This window comes from Maniola hyperantus, chromosome 23, assembly GCF_902806685.2.
Source record: "Maniola hyperantus chromosome 23, iAphHyp1.2, whole genome shotgun sequence".
NCBI lineage: Eukaryota > Metazoa > Arthropoda > Insecta > Lepidoptera > Nymphalidae > Maniola > Maniola hyperantus.
This window is the reverse complement of record NC_048558.1, coordinates 491594-510762: the sequence shown is the minus strand read 5'-3', so window position 1 is coordinate 510762 and position 19169 is coordinate 491594. Positions and strand designations below refer to the sequence as shown.

The 19169-nt window shown below is 37.9% G+C and overlaps 1 protein-coding gene across 2 annotated transcripts in view; it reads right to left on the bottom strand.

The window, feature by feature from the left end:
* LOC117993130 (uncharacterized) overlaps window positions 1-16823 on the bottom strand; it is an 81712-nt gene extending 64889 nt beyond the window's left edge. For both annotated transcript variants that reach the window (XR_011238116.1, XM_069506732.1), the window contains exon 1: window positions 16656-16823. The gene's annotated coding sequence lies outside the window, so the exon portion shown is untranslated. The remainder of the gene's footprint in view (window positions 1-16655) is intronic.
* Between the last annotated feature and the right edge of the window lie 2346 nt (window positions 16824-19169).

Sequence of the window (19169 nt, the reverse complement as noted above, 5' to 3'; positions counted from 1 at the left end):
TTGTTTGGTGCCCTTGTTGTACAATCTGCTATCATAAATCAAAGCCTTTAGGTACTTACTACCTCGGAAAAACACGCACTGAACAACAGGTTAACTACCAAGTACATCATATTTACTGTTGTTATTATTAGATTGGCTTACCAACTTAATAGATGATACTATCTGCTGTAATAATAGAAATTCGAAAGAAATACTAAGTTACGAAGTTCAATTTTTATGTACGAGTAAAGGAAACTTTGAAACATGTGTCTCTAATAACAAAAGAGAGTTACGAAGGTGTTATTAAATGAAGTGGCAATGACTGTGGCAATCAGTGGCGTGCAATTCATAGAGGCATAAAAGTACTGCTTACCCTAGTTGAAATGACCAGTGCCCATTTTTCTTTATGACCTGCCATTCAGTAGGTCTATATAAGGTGTATCTAAGGCCTATCTTACTAATGCTTACCCTGGCTTCGAACTCTGTGCACGCCACTGGTGGCAATGTTATGTATTACAGGGTCTGGACTGTTGTATTTCTTTATATAGCCTACTAACACATAATTTTATCATATCGTTGTTTATCGGGTATAAATAATACACGAATAATTCGATCTCTGACTTAGGTTTAGATCTGAAATAAGAAATGAAATTGTCAGTATACAGAGAAGTGTAAATCTTAACCTTGCAAGCCCCATCAGATAAATAGTGGAGAAACGGATTCCCTACTTTTACTGCCCAAATTTTGACTAGCTATTTGACTTTGGAAAAAGGAGCTTATGAGATGCATATTTTTACTAAATAAATAAATTATTAATATAATTATTATAAACAAAAGACGGATTGCTCTCTTGTGTGTGTGCCCTTAAATTATATTAAAATTTCAAACGAGTTGCACAATTATTATCACTTGCAGACATTACACGTAGGGCGATTGTCTAAAACCTGCATCAATCATTATTGTTCTGATTGGCTGAATTTGTGCGATTCTTGTTGCAACAATGCATTGTGGCCAATAGTGAGCGAGCATTAACCAATCAGAGATGATTGCGATCGTGACATTGTAGCTGTCAAACAACCGCGGTAGAGCCCACGGTGAACTAAAGATGTTTAGTACTGTAGATACTCCACAAATCGTTGAGAATATCGATTTGAGTATTGAGTTCAGTAGTCTCGATAACTAGTCTTTCAAATCATTAATCAAATTACTAAAAGCCATAAAGCAAATTAAGAAGAAGATTAATCAAATGAGGTATTAAGGGAGCAAACACTTAGCGGGTTTGCCATAACCGTTGACACTATAATATTCATTCTATTGACTGTACACAAATAATCGCTTCTGGTGGCTAAAAAAAAAAAATGGTGTTTAATATTGTTATGATATAACGTGTCATTGTTATAAATGTGATTATTATTTTTAGACTCTAAACAAACTGACAACCAGTGAATGAGAGAAAAGGATACCGACTTATGTATGGACTGAGTCCTGGTGTGATAAGCGGTGATCCCTGAGAATATTAGAAACGAATACCGACTTATGTATGGACTTACTCCTGGTGCGATAAGCGGTGATTCCTGAGAATATCTGAAAAGAATACCGACTTATGTATGGACTTATTCCTAGTGTGATAAGCGGTGATTCTTGAGAGTATTTTATGATAACCTAAGGAGCAAATAAGAGAGAAGAATACCGACTTATGTATGGACTTATTCCTGGTGTGATAAGCGGTGATTCTTGAGAGTATTTTATGATAACCTAACAAGCAAATAAGGGAAACGAATACCGACTTATGTATGGACTTATTCCTGGTGCGATAAGCGGTGATTCCTGAGAATAGTTGAAAAGAATACCGACTTATGTATGGATTTATTCCTGGTGTGATAAGCGGTGATTCTTGAGAGTATTTTATGATAACCTAACGAGCAAATAAGAGAGAAGAATACCGACTTATGTATGGATTTATTCCTGGTGTGATAAGCGGTGATTCTTGAGAGTATTTTATGATAACCTAACAAGCAAATCAGGGAAACGAATACCGACTTATGTATGGATTTATTCCTGGTGCGATAAGCGGTGATTCCTGAGAATAGTTGAAAAGAATACCGACTTATGTATGGATTTATTCCTGGTGTGATAAGCGGTTATTCCTGAGAATATTTTATGATGAACCAACCGGCAAATGAGAGAAAAGAATACCGACTTATGTATGGACTTATTCCTGGTGTGATAAGCGGTAATTGCTGAGAATAGTTTATGTAATATACCTTGTCCCAATTGTGTCAAAGGTTGTCTATTTTATATGTTCCAAATGAGACATATTGTTATTGGAAAATTTAATTCATGTCCCAATTGTGACATACAGCAAGTGGAAATTTTAGATTTTGTAGCAATCGTGCCAAAGGAGGGCAGCATTGACTATAATATAAACCTAAGAATAAGGAATCAAGAATGACAAATGGAAGGTGGCAATACTAACGTAAACAATGGATCGTATTCCGGTGACAAAAGCTGGTCCTAGTAAGAACCAACAAACGAATTGGAAAACGGCTGACGAAGCGTCTGAAAAATGACGAACAATAATAGTCTGGTAAAACCTGATTCGATAATCCCGATGCGAGTGGACGGTGATCTTCAGTATGAACTTCAGCAACTGATCGGGTCGCGATGGTGACAAGAGGGAGTCCAGTTAAGTTGATGGAAAACAAGCAGACAAACTCGGTCGGCAAGTGGAAAGGGTGTATCCTTTTTATTAATAATAATAGATTTATCTACAGAATAGGGGTACAGAAGTAGATATCATGGTTGGAAATCACTTTACCTGTTCTAGCAGATACTAATGTTCAAGGGTTACTTAAATTCAAATTAAAGTTCTCATAATGGACGTATTCAGTAATAATATATTAATTATGTCTTGCTGAATTCGGTACGTAGTAGAAGTTGTATAGACCCTTTAAAGTAGATCTAAAATGACATGCTGATTGTAAATGCTAAATATCGGTTCATGTTAATGTACATCTTCGCAGTCACTCATTGTATTACGTTGATGTTTGGTGGAAACAGCACAGTACAGAGCAAATTCTTAAATACTATTTCAAGTAACATATATTCCAATAGACTATATAAGCAGTTCGCGCACGAAGGCTTGCTTACTTCACTCGCTAGGTATTAATGTATGGATCGTTGATATGTTACCAAAGCGTATAAGTACACCAATGTATCACGAAATAATTTCCTACATCTTTGTCATTCATTTGTCACACACTGACACGAGACAAGCAACGGTGACCGATGCAGCAATTCACGGCTCAGCATGACGCTGGGTTGGTGCAGCGTTGGGTGCTGTCTGTCCTCAATCACCGTGTTCAAGTTAACCATATTATCATAAGAGGACGAGGGTCTCTGGCATCGTTCGTCCTTACGCGCTCAAGAATGTACAAGAGTGGAAGTTTCCAGAAATCAGATTTTATTGTATGTTACATCAATTAAGTCTATAGTGCCATCAAGGACTCGTTGCTTGCGAGACAATAAAATGGGGCAACAAAACGCCGTCTGTTGCGCTCTCTATCGCACTTACGGGGCTTATGGTAGACACAGTTATGCATGCATCTACCCCTAGTGCAAGGATGATATGGGGCATCACGGGTAACGAGTTTATAATAATACAATAATACCTTGGCTAACATAATTGTGACTTATTTTGTTATATTAATAATAGTATTTGTTGTACTACAATCGAGATAGAGTCAGAGGCAGTCGTCTCAGTTATTTGAAAATATAGGATTACATTGTGCACATTGTAGATCTCATAGTGATCTGTACTGTGTATCATTATCAATTAGTGGATTCATGTTTCTTTAAATTTCTGAAATAATATTACAATCGCGGTTCTTAGCCATAGCTTACGGACGCGTCCCATGGTTTGTTTCACGCTTTAACCTTGTGTTTTGTTGATTTATTTATTTTATATAGTTGTAATACCTAGCTGTAAATTATTAACTATTCAAATTATGTTTGGGAAGGCAGTGGCCCCTAAGACACGGGATTTCCTAGTTTAGGGGTCAGGATTCCAGAGAGTTGATTACTGTACTGAGTTGTTTAAATAAATAAATATATTATATTATTATTAAATAAATAAATATATTATATTATATTATTATAATATGATTATTGGGGTCTCCTTAGAATACATTGTGGTTTGTTTCGATCTTAGTACTTATTAATAATAACAACTACATTTAACCATATTATTTATCTTGATTTCGTAGACATAGGTTCAATATTCAATAATTCAATTTGATAGGTAATTATCGTTTATTGTTATTCAAGTAGAGTACAAAATATGGTCACATAATATCTGTGCCGACATCTCTGCCTTTCTGGTCTGCAAAATTATTTTACAATCATTATTCATATACTTACCGATATTGCTTAGTATAATACTACATATATGCAATTAAAGATTGGCATATGGTTTTCTTATTATTTGTTTTACGTTACATACTTATATTGTAATATTATTATTTTTTTCAACGGTGTCAATCAGTAGGTACCACTTGAGAATAATTAAATGTCAATTCACGATAGTCAAATTGGTAATTCATGAAACACTACAAAGACATTATAATCAAGGTCAACTCATATCAAATATTTATCAATTGTATGAGAACATTAGATTATAAGATATTCTTTTAATTTATTTTTAAGTTTAAAGAAATTATGAAGTCTACAGAAGTAGTTAGGTTCATTGGTATATTGTAGAACTTTGTGATTAATTTTGTATAAAGTGTTAGTAATGGTCAATGGGATCCAACAACACTTACCATATCTCTTAAAATGTTTATACTAGTGAAAATATTGTATTTGTGTTGCATTAGAGCATTATGTAGGATTAGAATTCATGTCATTACAGTGGTAAGAAGGAAAGGGCAAACAAACTTACTTTAATTGAAAACTGATAGTGACATGGTTTAAAATCATAGAGTACTTAGCACTCAGAATTCAAGTTGGTGATAATTCACCATCCTTCTTTTCTTTCCTCGTTGTTGTTTTGTTTAAGTTTGATTATATTTTATTCGCTTTAAATGCAATTTACCAAAGATGTTTTATAATTCTCATAATTAGTATTGCCACATTTGCCATGCAAATATTTATTCACGTATTACTAAATACAAATACAAACTTGAAGAATATGTAGTTCATAATAATATTTAAAAATTAAATTATTGATTTCACTATAATTTCCTTGTATTAAGTATTAACATAAATTGTGTTGATTTCAATATTTGATTATACTATTGTGAATTGGTTGTATACGTATATCACTAACAATAACTAGATTATAGAATTTTCTTAATATCAAGCTTAAATCAGAATGACTTATAGTATTTACTATTTACTTATCTCATGGTGATTTGTTGTGTATTTATAAGAATTAGACTTACAGATGTCGATTGCAATGTACATAATGATTATTGATACCAGTATTTTGTAGGTCTCATTGGCACTTGTTTTGTGCACTTGTTAAATCTAACAATGTTAGCTTTGATCTGTTAGAGGAATTATTATACTAATCATATTAATTATAATATTAAGGTATTCTATGTTGCTCCTATTGAGTTATGGGTATGAGGGCATTACCCTCGGTTGGAAGGCCGAGTGGTCAGATATGGGGACATATCTGGAGCAGGATGGACGACTGTGGGCAACACAGAAAACCTGGCATCTGTCACCCGTCAGTGGAGGTGTGACAGCGCGCGGGAGTAAAAAGAGGGACGATATAAAAGTAATTAAGGGAGATATAAGTACTAGGTGATTAATTAAGCTAGATATAAACTAAGTGGATGTGACAAGTGTACCTGAATATAAGACTGTGGACATTGGAACTGCGTTTGATTCATATTAGGGTCATCCCAAGACTAATAAACCCGGATTGGAGGTTAAGTTGTTTATAGTAGGGAGTAAGAGTAGTTCGTAAAACTAATCAATACGACAAATTTTTGTTTACACATATTACTTTAATGATTATTAATTATTATAGTGGTTTTTGTAAATTAAAAAAAAAAATAAAAAAAAAAAAAAAAAAAAATTGTTTGACGACAGGTTGAATTTGTCCTAGGTTCGATTTCCGATGGGTCGATTTGAGAATTTTTCTGTTGACATTACTTAGTATGTTTCTTGGTTTGTGGTTTATTGGTCTTAAAAAATCGGTCAAGTACAAGTCAGACTCGCAGAGGGAGGGTTCCGTAACATCCGTCCATCGAAACTTTTAGTATTTGTTGTTATAGCGGCAATAGAAATACACATTCTGTGAAAATTTCAGGTCTCTAGCTATTACGGTTGGGAGATAAAGCCCACTGACAGACAGACGGACGGACGGATGGACAGCGGCGTCTTAGTAATAGGATCCCGTTAGAACACTTCGGGTACGGGACCCTAAAATGACACTAATTTTTTGGGAAGTAGTCGTGGAAAAAAGGAGAAATAGGGAGAAACCTTAAAAAGTTCCTAGCATTACAGTATAGGCATTATAGGCATTAAAACCCTGGCTCAAAAGTCTCATCTCTTATAGGCCAGGCCAAGGCCTCGTGGGCGGCTGGCGCGCGTGCCAAGTGCCAAGTGCCAAGTGCCAACACGTACAACTGACGCGACCTTCGGACATTACACACGTATGGTTTATCCGCAATTATTCATAAATTTGCCAAACCCGAAACCGAAGGTTTATGCCAACTGCGTACTGCATTGAAGTCTAAATATATAAAAAGAAAAGGTGACTGACTGACTGATCTATCAACGCACAGCTCAAACTATTGGACGGATCGGGCTGGTATTTGGCATGCGGATAGCTGTTATGACGTAGGCATCGGCTAAGAAATGATTTTTGAAAATTCAATCCCTAAGGGGGGTAAATAGGGGTTTGAAATTTGTGTAGTCCACCCGGACGAAGTCGCGAGCATAAGCTAGTATTATATATTGCCCGTGACTTCTTCCGCGTGGATTTAGGCTTTTAAAATTTTCGTGGGAACTCTTTAATTTTCTGTTTTTAGCGTTCCGTACCTCAAAAGGAAAAACGGAACCCTTATAGGATCACTTTGTTGTCTGTCTGTCTGTCTGTCTGTCAAGAAACCTACAGGGTACTTCCCGTTGACCTAGAATCATGAATTTTGGCAGGTAGGTAGATCGTATAGCTGACATTTGGGGAAAAATCTGAAAACCGCGAGTTTAGGGTTAGATCTCACACAAAAAAAAATTGTGGTCATGAACTAATAATTAGTATTTTCAATTTTCGAAGTGAGTGACTATATCAAGTGGGGTATCATATGAAAGGTCTTCACCTGTACATTCTAAAACAGATTTTTATTTATTTTTATGCATCATAGTTTTTGCATTATCGTGCAAAATGTCGAAAAAATACGACTGTAGTACGGAACCCTCATTGCGCGAGCCTGACTCGCACTTGGCCGGTTTTTTAAGATAGGTACCGATCTATATGAAATGACTCGGACAAAAATAATATTTTAAGGGATTTGTAAATAATATTTTAATATGTATGTATTTTTAATGTAATTGAGCTGAGCACGGGTCTCCTCTCAGAATGAAAAGGGCTTAGGCCATAGTCTACCACGCTGGCCAAGTGCGGATTGGCAGACTTTACACACCTTTGAAAATATTATGGAGAATTGTTAAGCATGTAGGTTTCCTCGGTTGAAGACTTAAAAACTTAATATTTAATTGCTTAAAACTTACATTACTCCGAAAAGTTGGAGATGCGTGTTCGGTATTCAACCCCAGACCTCCCAAAGAGGGAGCTGACGTCGTTACCACTAGGCTATCACTGCTTTTATAAATTGATTGGTATTAAATTGGATTGTATGAAAATTGAATTCATAAAGCAGTGCTTCTGTGTCTCTACGAAGCTCGCACTTAATGCACTTAAAGCTCATAAGTTATCAATTTAACCCTATGAATAAATCACGATACGCGACCCTATCTTATCTCGGGGGTGAAATAATGGCGTGCATAGTTTACGAAGACTGCTGAGATTACCTTTTGATATACTCACCTACATTTTAGTTCGCTTTAAGATTGTTTGTGTATAGTATAATGCATTATTAACCCACTTAAAAACCGCTCAGAGCGAGTTGGACTCGCTCACGAAGGATTCCGTAGCATAGTACAGTACGCAGCAGAAAGTAATGTACAAGAATGACATTTCGGCTTTGTAGAGCGTTGTCTCTGCCACTCATACCTATATGACGTTTTGTCGGTCTCAACGACAGAGTCAGTGCTCTACGAATCTGCCTACCTATCTTTATTTACCAAACTTCATGATTCTAGGTCTACGGGAAGTACCCTAAAGGTTTTCTTGACGGACAAACGGGCAGACAGACAGACAACAAAGTGATCCTATAAATGTTCCTTTTTTTCTTTTGATTTAACTACGGAACCCTAAAACGTTGAAGCCTTAACCACTAGGCTATCACGACTTATATGCGTAGTTGTGCACTAAATTGATAGTTTTTTCCTTCACCCTTTTCCGTCAACTCAACGCAACTGTCGTAAAGTTGTCGCGCGACAGTTCTGCAACAGTCGTAACTTCCACGCGTTGGTTTAACGACTCAAATGACGAGACGCAATATTTGCATATTGAACTGTAATAGCATGATTACTCTACTATGACATAATAACGCGATTATTGTACGACAAGCTTTTTACCGCGACTTTGTCCGTGTGGATGTAGGTTTTTAAAAATTCTGTGACAGCTCTTTGATTTTCTGGCATAAAAATAGCCTATATCACTCTCCAGGTCTCAAACTATAACCATCCAAAAATGAGGTCGATTCGTTGCAACGTGATTGAAGGGCAAACTAACAAACAAACACACTTTCACATTTATAATATGTACTTAGTAAGTATGTATGTATTTATAAAATGCGTAGTGACTTGGTTATATCATGCTTATACACGTAGTGGTGCAGTAAATTGATGGTTTTTTCCTTCACCCTTTTCCGTCAACTCAACGCAACTGTCGTAAAGTTGTCGCGCGACAGTTCTGCAACAGTCGTAACTTCCACGCGTTGGTTTAACGACTCAAATGACGAGACGCAATATTTGCATATTGAACTGTAATAGCATGATTACTCTATGATGACATAATAATGCGATTATAGTACGACAAGCATTTTGCTATGACTTTGTACGTGTGGATTTAGGTTTTTAAAAATTCTGTGACAGCTCTTTGATTTTCTGGCATAAAAAATAGCCTATATCACTCTCAAACTATACCCATCCAAAAAGGTCTCAAACTATACCCATCCAAAAATGAGGTCGATTCGTTGCGACGTGATTGAAGGGCAAACTAACAAACAAACATACTTTCACATTTATAATAATATGTACTTAGTAAGTATGTATGTATTTATAAAATGGGTAGTGACTTGGTTATATCATGCTTATACACGTAGTGGTGCAGTAAATTGATGGTTTTTTCCTTCACCCTTTTCCGTCAACTCAACGCAACTGTCGTAAAGTTGTCGCGCGACAGTTCTGCAACAGTCGTAACTTCCACGCGTTGGTTTAACGACTCAAATGACGAGACGCAATATTTGCATATTGAACTGTAATAGCATGATTACTCTACTATGACATAATAATGCTATTATAGTACGACAAGCTTTTTGCCGCGACTTGGTCCGTGTGACCAATAAAGATATATCACTAATTGAAAGGTACTATAAGTATTCTGTGTTTAGTATCTACCTAGGTTTTCATGGTTTAATATTCTTAGTAATTCCCCCTTAAAACCCCAAGTTCAATTTACTTAAAAGCCCAATTTAGAGCATTGCATCGGGACTTAGTCACTCGCCATGGATTCCCCTAAATTATACTCGGTGGCAGAAAATATGCAGAATTGCTCAGCGATTGGACGCGTGCTACCCATTTTTGCAATGCGGTGTAATTTATGTTTATGATGGAGGATAAATCTTTACGTTTGGTTAAAGTGGGTCGAGCTATATAGCCTGTATGCTATGCTACGGTTAAAGCCGCATTGTTATCAATACAAAAACCGGCCAAGTACGAGTCAGACTCGTGCACCGAGGGTTCCGTACAAAAAACTCCGGTAAAAATAACTTTTTTTAATGAACCGCAAAAATAACTGTGTTTTAGAGGTTTATTGTTAACTAGCTTATGCTCGCGAGTTCGTCCGCGTGGACTACACAAACTTCAACCCCCTATTTCACCCCCCTTAGGGGTTGGATTTTCAAAAATCCTTTCGTGGCGGATGCCTACGTCTAATAGCTATCTGCATGCCAAATTTCAGCCCGATCCGTCCAGTAGTTGAAGCTGTGCGTTGATAAATCAGTCAGTCAGTCACCTTTTCCTTTTATATATTTAGATATAATAAACTATGATAGTGAGAGCGTTGGTTTTATTTTTCTAGCAAGATATAATGGTTTACCTACTAGATGATGCCCGCGACTTTGTCCGCGTGAATTTCGGGGAAGTACCTATTAGATTTTCCGGGATAAAAGTAAAGTAGCCTATGTCCTTCCCCGGTATGAAAGCTATCACGAATTATGTTATGTCACGACTGTAAAAAATTTCGTCGAAATGGGTTGAACGGATAGACCGCGTCAAAGGCTAGCGGACAGACAGACAGACAGACTTTAGCATTTATAATATTAGTATGGAAGTATGGAAAAAAACCGGATAAGTGCGAGTTAAATTCGAAGAAGGAGTGATATACTATAATTAATATCAGAGCAAAGTTGCGGACATTAGCTAGTCGAAGATAAAATCGCGCAAAAAAAATCTTCTTTTCACCCCTTTTTGACACCTCTACCTTATTACCTTTAATGACATCGTATTTCCGGCATGGGGCTCAGTACGCTTAGTATAAGATTTTACTTTTCACCAACGTTGATAATATTCGAGAGTCGAAACAAAATAACGTCAAAGTAAAATGGGTCTAAAGCGTCTTGGTTTAAAGTCAAATATTCAGTACCATTAATTTTAATTTCGCAACGTTTCCGCTTGGAGCGCTGGCTGTAAATATATGTACAAACTTGAGCATTAAAACAAGGCAGTTAGGGGCCATTTTACTTTAATGCTAAAGTGTATCGACTCTCAAATACTATCAACGTTGATGAAAAGTAAAATCTTATACTAAGCGTACAGTAATTTGGGGAGAAAACCGGAAGTTACGACTATCTCTGCTGCTTTGCGAAGAAAGGAACATTTATTTTATAGGTGCTCCAAATTTGTGTTTTGGGGTGCAAATAGGTCTATTAGGTATAGGCATACCATCAAACTTAGGGATGCTTGCAAACGGGACTCTATTACTAAAGGCGGTTACGCACTCATGCGATCAGAGTCCGTGAAAATACGTTCCGAAGTTGTCATAGAACTATTTTTATGGTACCTTATGACATAATATGACGTAGATATTTGAGAACATTCTGGAGAACTCTCAGGCATGTAGTTTTCCTCACGATGTTTTCCTTCACCGTTAAAGCAGTGCCCTGGATCGTACCTACGACGTCCGATTAGAAAGCGACGTCCTAACCACTGCTATCACAGCTTTTTATTAATATATATATATTAAAAAGTTTAATTTCTTGTTAATGGTACGGAACCCTTCGTCCAATTCCCATTTGATCGGTTTTTTTCTATTCGATTAGTTAATTAGCCATTATTAAGTTAGTTAATTTAGTTATTAAGTTAGCCATTGATTGCAATCTTACCTAGTGGTTAGTGAAGATACAGTCTAAGATGAAAACGGGCTAACTTAAGTTACTTAAATACCAACGTTATTAATTATTGTCAAAAACGACCATACAATTTTTAGTAAATAGTTAGATGCTAAGTAACCTATCGACAGATTACGCATAGATTGATTTTTAATTTTAGCTCATAGATAACAATATAACGCGTAAAATTGAACTCCTCACGCGTCACTCTAACTTTTAATGTCAAATTTCATGACAGAAGTACGATTTTAGTCCTTATTTTAAAAGTGTACCGTACTTACAACATGACAGATGAATTGGAGTCATTTTGAACGGACTATATTATTAACTAGCTGACCCAGCGAACTTCGTTCCGCCTAACAGTCGATTCTAATTTTTTATTTAAAAAAAAATATATCAATTCACTATCAGAAATTCTAAAATCCCCACGATTTAGGACTTCAGTACTTTGCAGCATCAGGATTGAGGAGTTATAGGATAGGATAGTTTAGGATTGCTGTACCCTACATCATCACGGTTGAGGAGTTGAGACTTGAAGTCTGAGAATAAAGTCGTTGCTTGGTACCTACAATATGAATTCACTATGAACACTTCCTGAATCTTGATAACCCAGGCGGGCAGTAACCCTGCAGCATCAGGATTAAGAAGTTGAATCCAGAATTTTTTATGTGACCACGACGTAAACTTTTTTTGTTGATAAAAAAAAAAAAATTGCAAATCGGTCCAGAAACCTCGAAAAAATCGATGTAGAAAAAAGAACCACCTCCTTTTTGACAGTCGGTTAAAAACCGATGACCTTGAAATATTTACGGAACAATCTTTAAAATATCCCCTTTCTAACAAAAAAAGAATGAATGAAATCGGACTACGCGTTAATGAATTACAACTCAGTATACATTTTAACTTTCGTCCCCTCTCCTACGGGAACCATGCTGAATTTCGGGATAAAAAGTATCCTATATTCTTCCTCATAGTATGACCTCAAATCGTACCAAGTTTCATTGGAATCCATTCAGTAGTTTCAGCGTGATGCGCGGCCGTGATACAGACAGACAGACAGACAGACAGACAGACAGACAGACAGACAAAAATGAAAAAAATTACAGTTTTGGATTCAGTATCGATTATAGAGTGCCCTCGAAAAAAAATTTTCAAAATATCTTCAATGTACAGAATTGGACCTGTTACAGTTATACAGTACAGTACAGTATAGTATATTGATGATTGATTAAAAGCTCTATGATTCATTTGAGAATCATCTAACCACGAAGTTACATAACCCCTCGCCATGTGACACGCACGCCTCCCAAACAAGTCGTGTACCCAAGTGTCAGTTGCCTACATCCGCCGGCGGGGCGGGCGGCGCGGCGGGCGGGCGGGGGCACGCAAATGATAAGGCGGCCGGCATCGATCGCGCCGCGCGCCGCACGCACACACGCGCGCTTCATCTGCTGTGTACTGCCAAATGATCCGCACGAATATTAAGGCTGGCGTTCGGAATTGACAGTCATCGTCGGACTAATAGAAAACTATAGTTCCGACGTCTGTGCTTTTAGAAAAAAACCAACATAATCTATCGAGTAGGTACCTACGGCCACAGGAACTTTGGGAACAAAAATTTGTAAATAATCTAGGCACTTTTTTAAGGGGATTAATCTCCTATAGGAGTATAAAAATAGGTTGGTTGAAAATGGCCGCCAAATTCCTAGAATTTTGAATAGCTATATTTTTTTATATACGTACCTAGCAGCCAAGAACCAAGAACTACTTCTACAAGGCTACCAAGAACTTTTTAAAGTAGGTATAGTCAGTGGCGTGCACAGGGTTTGAAGCCAGGGTAGGCATTAGTTAGGTAGGAACACGTTTACTGGCAGGTCATAATGAAAAATATGCATTGAGCTTACAACTGGGGTAAGCAGTGCATTTATGCCTCTATGACCTGCACGCTACTGGGTATAGTACGAGGCCGCTCACCAACTAGGTGGTCCGACCAACTAAAGGAGTTCAGCAAGTGTGGATTTTATCACATTGTGAAAATGGCCCCCAACAGAAGCCGGTGGAAACAGATAATCCATTCGAGGGAAATTTCCCAGGACCACGATCTTCAGCAATGAAGATACGACCGGAGAGAGAGATAGTACGTGACAGGTCCAGATGGCAATCGGGGAAATAGCACACCCGTACGTCACCCGTGTTATCCCGCATCGAGTAAATGCGAGGGCTGTGCGGGTGTGTGCGGCGTCCATACCCCTATTGCCATCTAAACCTGTCACGTACTATACCCATTAAAGAATCTTCATTAATTAATAGGTAAGTAAAGTAAGCTTTCTCGTAAATCAATATAAAGTTCAACCAATAATCAGTACCCATATTATAAATGCGAAAGTGTGTTTGTTTGTTCGTTTGTTGGTTTATTGGTTTGTCCTTTAATCACGTTGCAACAGAGCAACGGATCAACGTGATTTTTGCATGGGTATAGTTTATGATCTGGAGAGTGACATACGCTACTTTTTATCCCGGAAAATCAAAGAGTTCCCCCGGGATTTTTAAAAACCTAAATCCATGCATACGAAGTCGCGGGAATCAGCTAGTAAAGTAGTAAAGGTAGGTCCACAACAGCTGTCAAGTCAAAGTCAAAGTTCACGTTCGCCAGAAGCGCCCCGCAGGGGAGGGTAATTTGGTCGCAGTCACGTGGCACCAATTATTTACCTTAAGGTAGACCACGTGGTAAACGCCCTTCGCTGAACGTCATAACATCCCCCTTTATGAGGCACTAGCTGATGCCCGCGACTTCGTCCGCCAAGAATTATGTTTTTAAAAATCCCGTGCGAACTCATTGATTTTAAAAATTACCCTATGTCATTCTCCAGGTCTTTATCTATATCTATGCAAAAAATCACGTCAATCCGTTGCACCGTTGCGACGTGATTTAAGGACAAACCAACAAACCGACAAACTAACAAACAAACACAATTTCTCATTTATAATAGGGGTAGTGACTAGATGATGCCGACGACTTCATTAGCGTGTTTTTAAGGGGAAAAAGGAACCCTTATAGGATCACTTCGTTGTCTGTCCGTCTGTCGTGTCTGTCAAGAAAACCAATAGGGTACAGGACATGGTTACAGCACAATAGCAATTTGCGGGACTCATACACATGCGAATCGAATTCCGCGTGAGTTTTTCCGAACGTGGTTTTGCGGAATTTGACGACCTCCCTGGCGCAGTGGTGAGCGCTGTGGTCTTAATAGTGGGAGGTCCCGGGTTCGATTCCTGGCAGGGGTTTGGAATTTTATAATTTCTAAATTTCTGGTCTGGTCTGGTGGGAGGCTTCGGCCGTGGCTAGTTACCACCCTACCGGCAAAGCCGTGCCGCCAAGCGATTTAGCGTTCCGGTACGATGCCGTGTAGAAACCAAACGGGTATGGGTTTAATAAAAATTGCCATACCCCTTCCAGGTTAGCCCGCTATCATCTTAGACTGCATCATCACTTACCACCAGGTGAGATTGCAGTCAAGGGCTAACTTGTATCTGAATAAAAAAAAAAAATCCGCAGATTTGTTCACTGTAATCACCTTTAACAATTATCTGATGAAAGATTGTATTTTGTATTCGTTAAATGCAATCTGTCAAATACAGGGCTATTTTTTTCCACATGCAATGTTTTGAAGGATTTTCAGAATCTACAATTAATTCTTCAGAATCTACAAATCTTCGAATCTACACTCTTCAGAATCTACAATTCCTCAGAATCTATTAACTAAAAAGGTGTAAATCCATACTAATATTATAAATGCGAAAGTATGCCCGTCTGTCTGTCTGTCTGTCTGACTGATAGCCTTTCACGGCCCAACCGTTTAACCGATTTTGACGAAATTTGGTACATTGCATCCCGTGGAAGGACATAGGCTACTTTTTATCCCGGAAAATCATAGAGTTCCCATGTGATTTTCAAAAACCTAAATCCACGCGAACGAAGTCGCGGGCATCATCTAGTTTCTTATATTTTTATGTTATTTTGCCACTAAAATACATAATTAGTGGTAACTCCACATCTACGTAACTTAAGACCATATTTCAAGTGGTCAAAAAGCAGCTCTATACTGGTTCAAATTACACGGATTTGGGCTAAATAACAATTTTTTATATTATATATTCATTAAGATTTCAGATTTCAGAATTTGGTTCTCATAATCAAAATATAGACTTATAAATTGAAAATTCTGGTTACATTCCAGTAAAGTGCTAGAAAATATGATAATAGTTGTGTTCCTATGTGTTCACATAGACATACGAAGTAACAGTGGAAAGTTTGGACCCAAAGTAGGTACTTACATTTATATAAAATATAGTAGGTAGGTAGGTACCTACTGGCGAAGCATTGCGGAGACGCTAACTAAAATGAAGAAAAGATAGTAAATTTACAGACATTCGGGTTTAATGTTACTTGCGTGCGGCTTTCACAAAATCAACCCTCACTACACAAAAATAGAGTCCAAAAACGCGTGCACAGCAAAAATAACTGTACGCCATACGCGACTGTAGACTCTATGTGGTTACGTTAAAACCGCTATAGATTTTAAGGTTATTACTCGAATGTAATAACCTTAAATGTCAATGGCATGATTTATAGATACATCGGTTACATACATGATTGATATCAGTAACTAAGACACATGGGATATATCGAGGCGTACAAAATTCGCATGCAGTCAATAACGGCTACAGATATTGCAGGAAAAGTCACAGAAAAATGGTTCTAAAATGGTTTTAAAACAGATCTAAAACTACTAGAAAGCTGTAAAAGAGTTGTATATGTTACATAAGTTGTGTAAATACTAAATAAATGTGTAAAAATGTAGCATTAGTGCGGCGACACCCAAAAATGTAGGGCACGTGATTCTCAGACGTTGCTAGATCTCAACTCACATGCAGCACAAATCCGGGAACAGTCCTCGAGTTCTTGAATACTTAGATGTAGTTTAGCACTGAACAGTCAACAGAAGGAATATCCAGGGGTGTTGGGTCTCTACTGGATTTTAATCGCGGATTGTGTGGAGTCATTTGTGTACTATCACGGCATAGCTGCGATCGGCGCGACGGTTTCGGGCAGACTGAGGCGCCGCGACGCCTTTTCCCCCCATATCCCCCCCCTAGCTGCATCCTTCAAACGCTCCCTGATAATCGGGAGAAAATACAACACAGGGCTGCAATTGGGACGCCGCATAGTCTTTTTTGGCCATGATTCAGGCGGTAATTGCGTGACTCCTCATTGGCCCGTTCCTTGAACCCTAAGATGCAATGTCCTCGGACTTTAGACTATTAACGCAGTATCGCTAGCCTTCTAACGTGCCTGCGTGACTAGTTCTATACACGGCTAGGAAAGCTTGAGTTCGGGTTTATTAGCCTACTTGCTGATGCTTGCGGCTTTCTTCGCGTGGATTTAGGTTCTCAGAATCCCGTGGGAACTCTTTGATTTTCCGGGATGAAAAGTAGCGTATGTCACTCTCCAGGTCATAAACTCTGCTGATCCGTTGCTCTGTTGCAACATGATTAAAGGACAAACCAATAAACCAACAAACGAACAAACAAACACACTTTCGCATTAATATATATGTATATAGCTGCTCGTGCTGATTCACTGATTGACTGACTGACTCACTCATTGATCACCTCTCCTGAACATTTTTGTATGAAAAAAAATTTTTTCACTGATGGTTTCGTATAGAAGATAAAAATTCATTCGTAGGAAAAATACGGAGAGAGCTGATGATTGAGGATTTTGGAGACAGGTGAAGAGCACGCTTAAGGTATTAAAGATAGGTTAGGGGTGCTCGAGCAAATGCCACTCGAAGCGTCATCCAATTACCAGTGAGCTAAAAAAAAATTCAAAATGGCGAAAAAAAGATGGCCGCCATACAAATATCGTCGGCGTCCATCTCGGAGAGTATAAAAAATGGAAGAGTAGTTTCTTCGCAAAAGATGATTAGGATCCGAACGTCTACTCGATGAATAGAAAAAAAAATTCAAGATGGAGGAATTTATTTTTCCATAGAAAATGTATGGCGAATTAATTCCACATTTTGAAAAACCAACGCCGCATGCTCGCGGACCACTTCAGTGGTCCGCGCACCCACGCGCCCTACTAGTTTATAATATGGGTAGGTACTGATTACTGGTTGAACTTTATATTGATTTACGAGAAATGTCCTTTCCTGGGATGCAAGCTATCTTTGTACCACATTTTGTCAAAATTGGTTGAATGGATATACTACCGTAAAAAGCTAGCAGACAGACAAACAGACACACCTTCGCATATATATAGTATGGAAGTATAAATAATTATTAGGGTTAAAAGTTTAGTCGTGCATGTTTCACGATGTTTTCCTTTCCTGTTAAAGCATCATCATCGTTATCATCTCAAATCAAACCAATCACTGATCTACGCAGAAAAGAATAAAAAGGGCTTAGCTTAGACCATAGTCCACCATGCTGGCCAAGTGACGACTGGTAGACTATACACAATTTTGAGAATATTGTGGAAAATCGTTTCTCCGCGATGTTTTTTTTTTCACCGTTAAAGCAAGTGATATACCAACCTAAATCGCTTTTAACGCATATACCTAATTATTGTGTCCTAAAATGGGTGCGCGTCCGGGTGCTTGCCCGGGGTCGAACCGCAGACCCTTTGGAAAGAAGGTCGACGTCTTAATCTTAGGCTATCAGCGCTATTCATGTAGTTTTTTTGGTAATAAGTTGTTATTCTTCCACCAAGGATATAATCCCCTACTTGGGTTCTCTACATACCCCACCACGTTCTAAAGGCTTTTTTAGTAAAGAACATTGTATTTTTAAGAAGGAGACATGAGCATGAATACAAATGCTTCGTTTGGATGAAAATTATGTCGGTTTGTCGACGAGATGTTACCCCATTACGTCAGGCCCGACGAGTCTGTTCAAGGCCAAGTTGCATGACAGCTGGTTAAAGTTACGTAACGGCTATGGATTAGCTATGATCAAAATTCTCTAAGTAAATAAGTGCAAGTCTGCTCAAGGCTCAGTTGCACGACAACTGGTTAAAAATTTCAAAGTCAGACCTAAGCGCGTTTGAAACCCTAACTTACTGACTGACTCATCAACGCCCTCGGCAACGCTAAGGACATCGAAAGCTCAAAATTTGAACTGAGGTTCCTTTTATAATGTAGATAAGGGATAAAGGCAGACTTTCTGAAATCATCTTGGGACAAGGAATAACTAGAACATTTATATTCACTGAGCAAAGCCAGGGACAGTCGGGAAAGCAAAATGGGTTGGATAATTTAGGGTTTGTAAATTTTGGACGAAAATTATGGCTATAACCTTAATCATACAGTTACATAAGAATACTGTGAAGAATATTGTTGTGCAACCCGCCTTGTTATTTATAAACAATCAACGTATAAT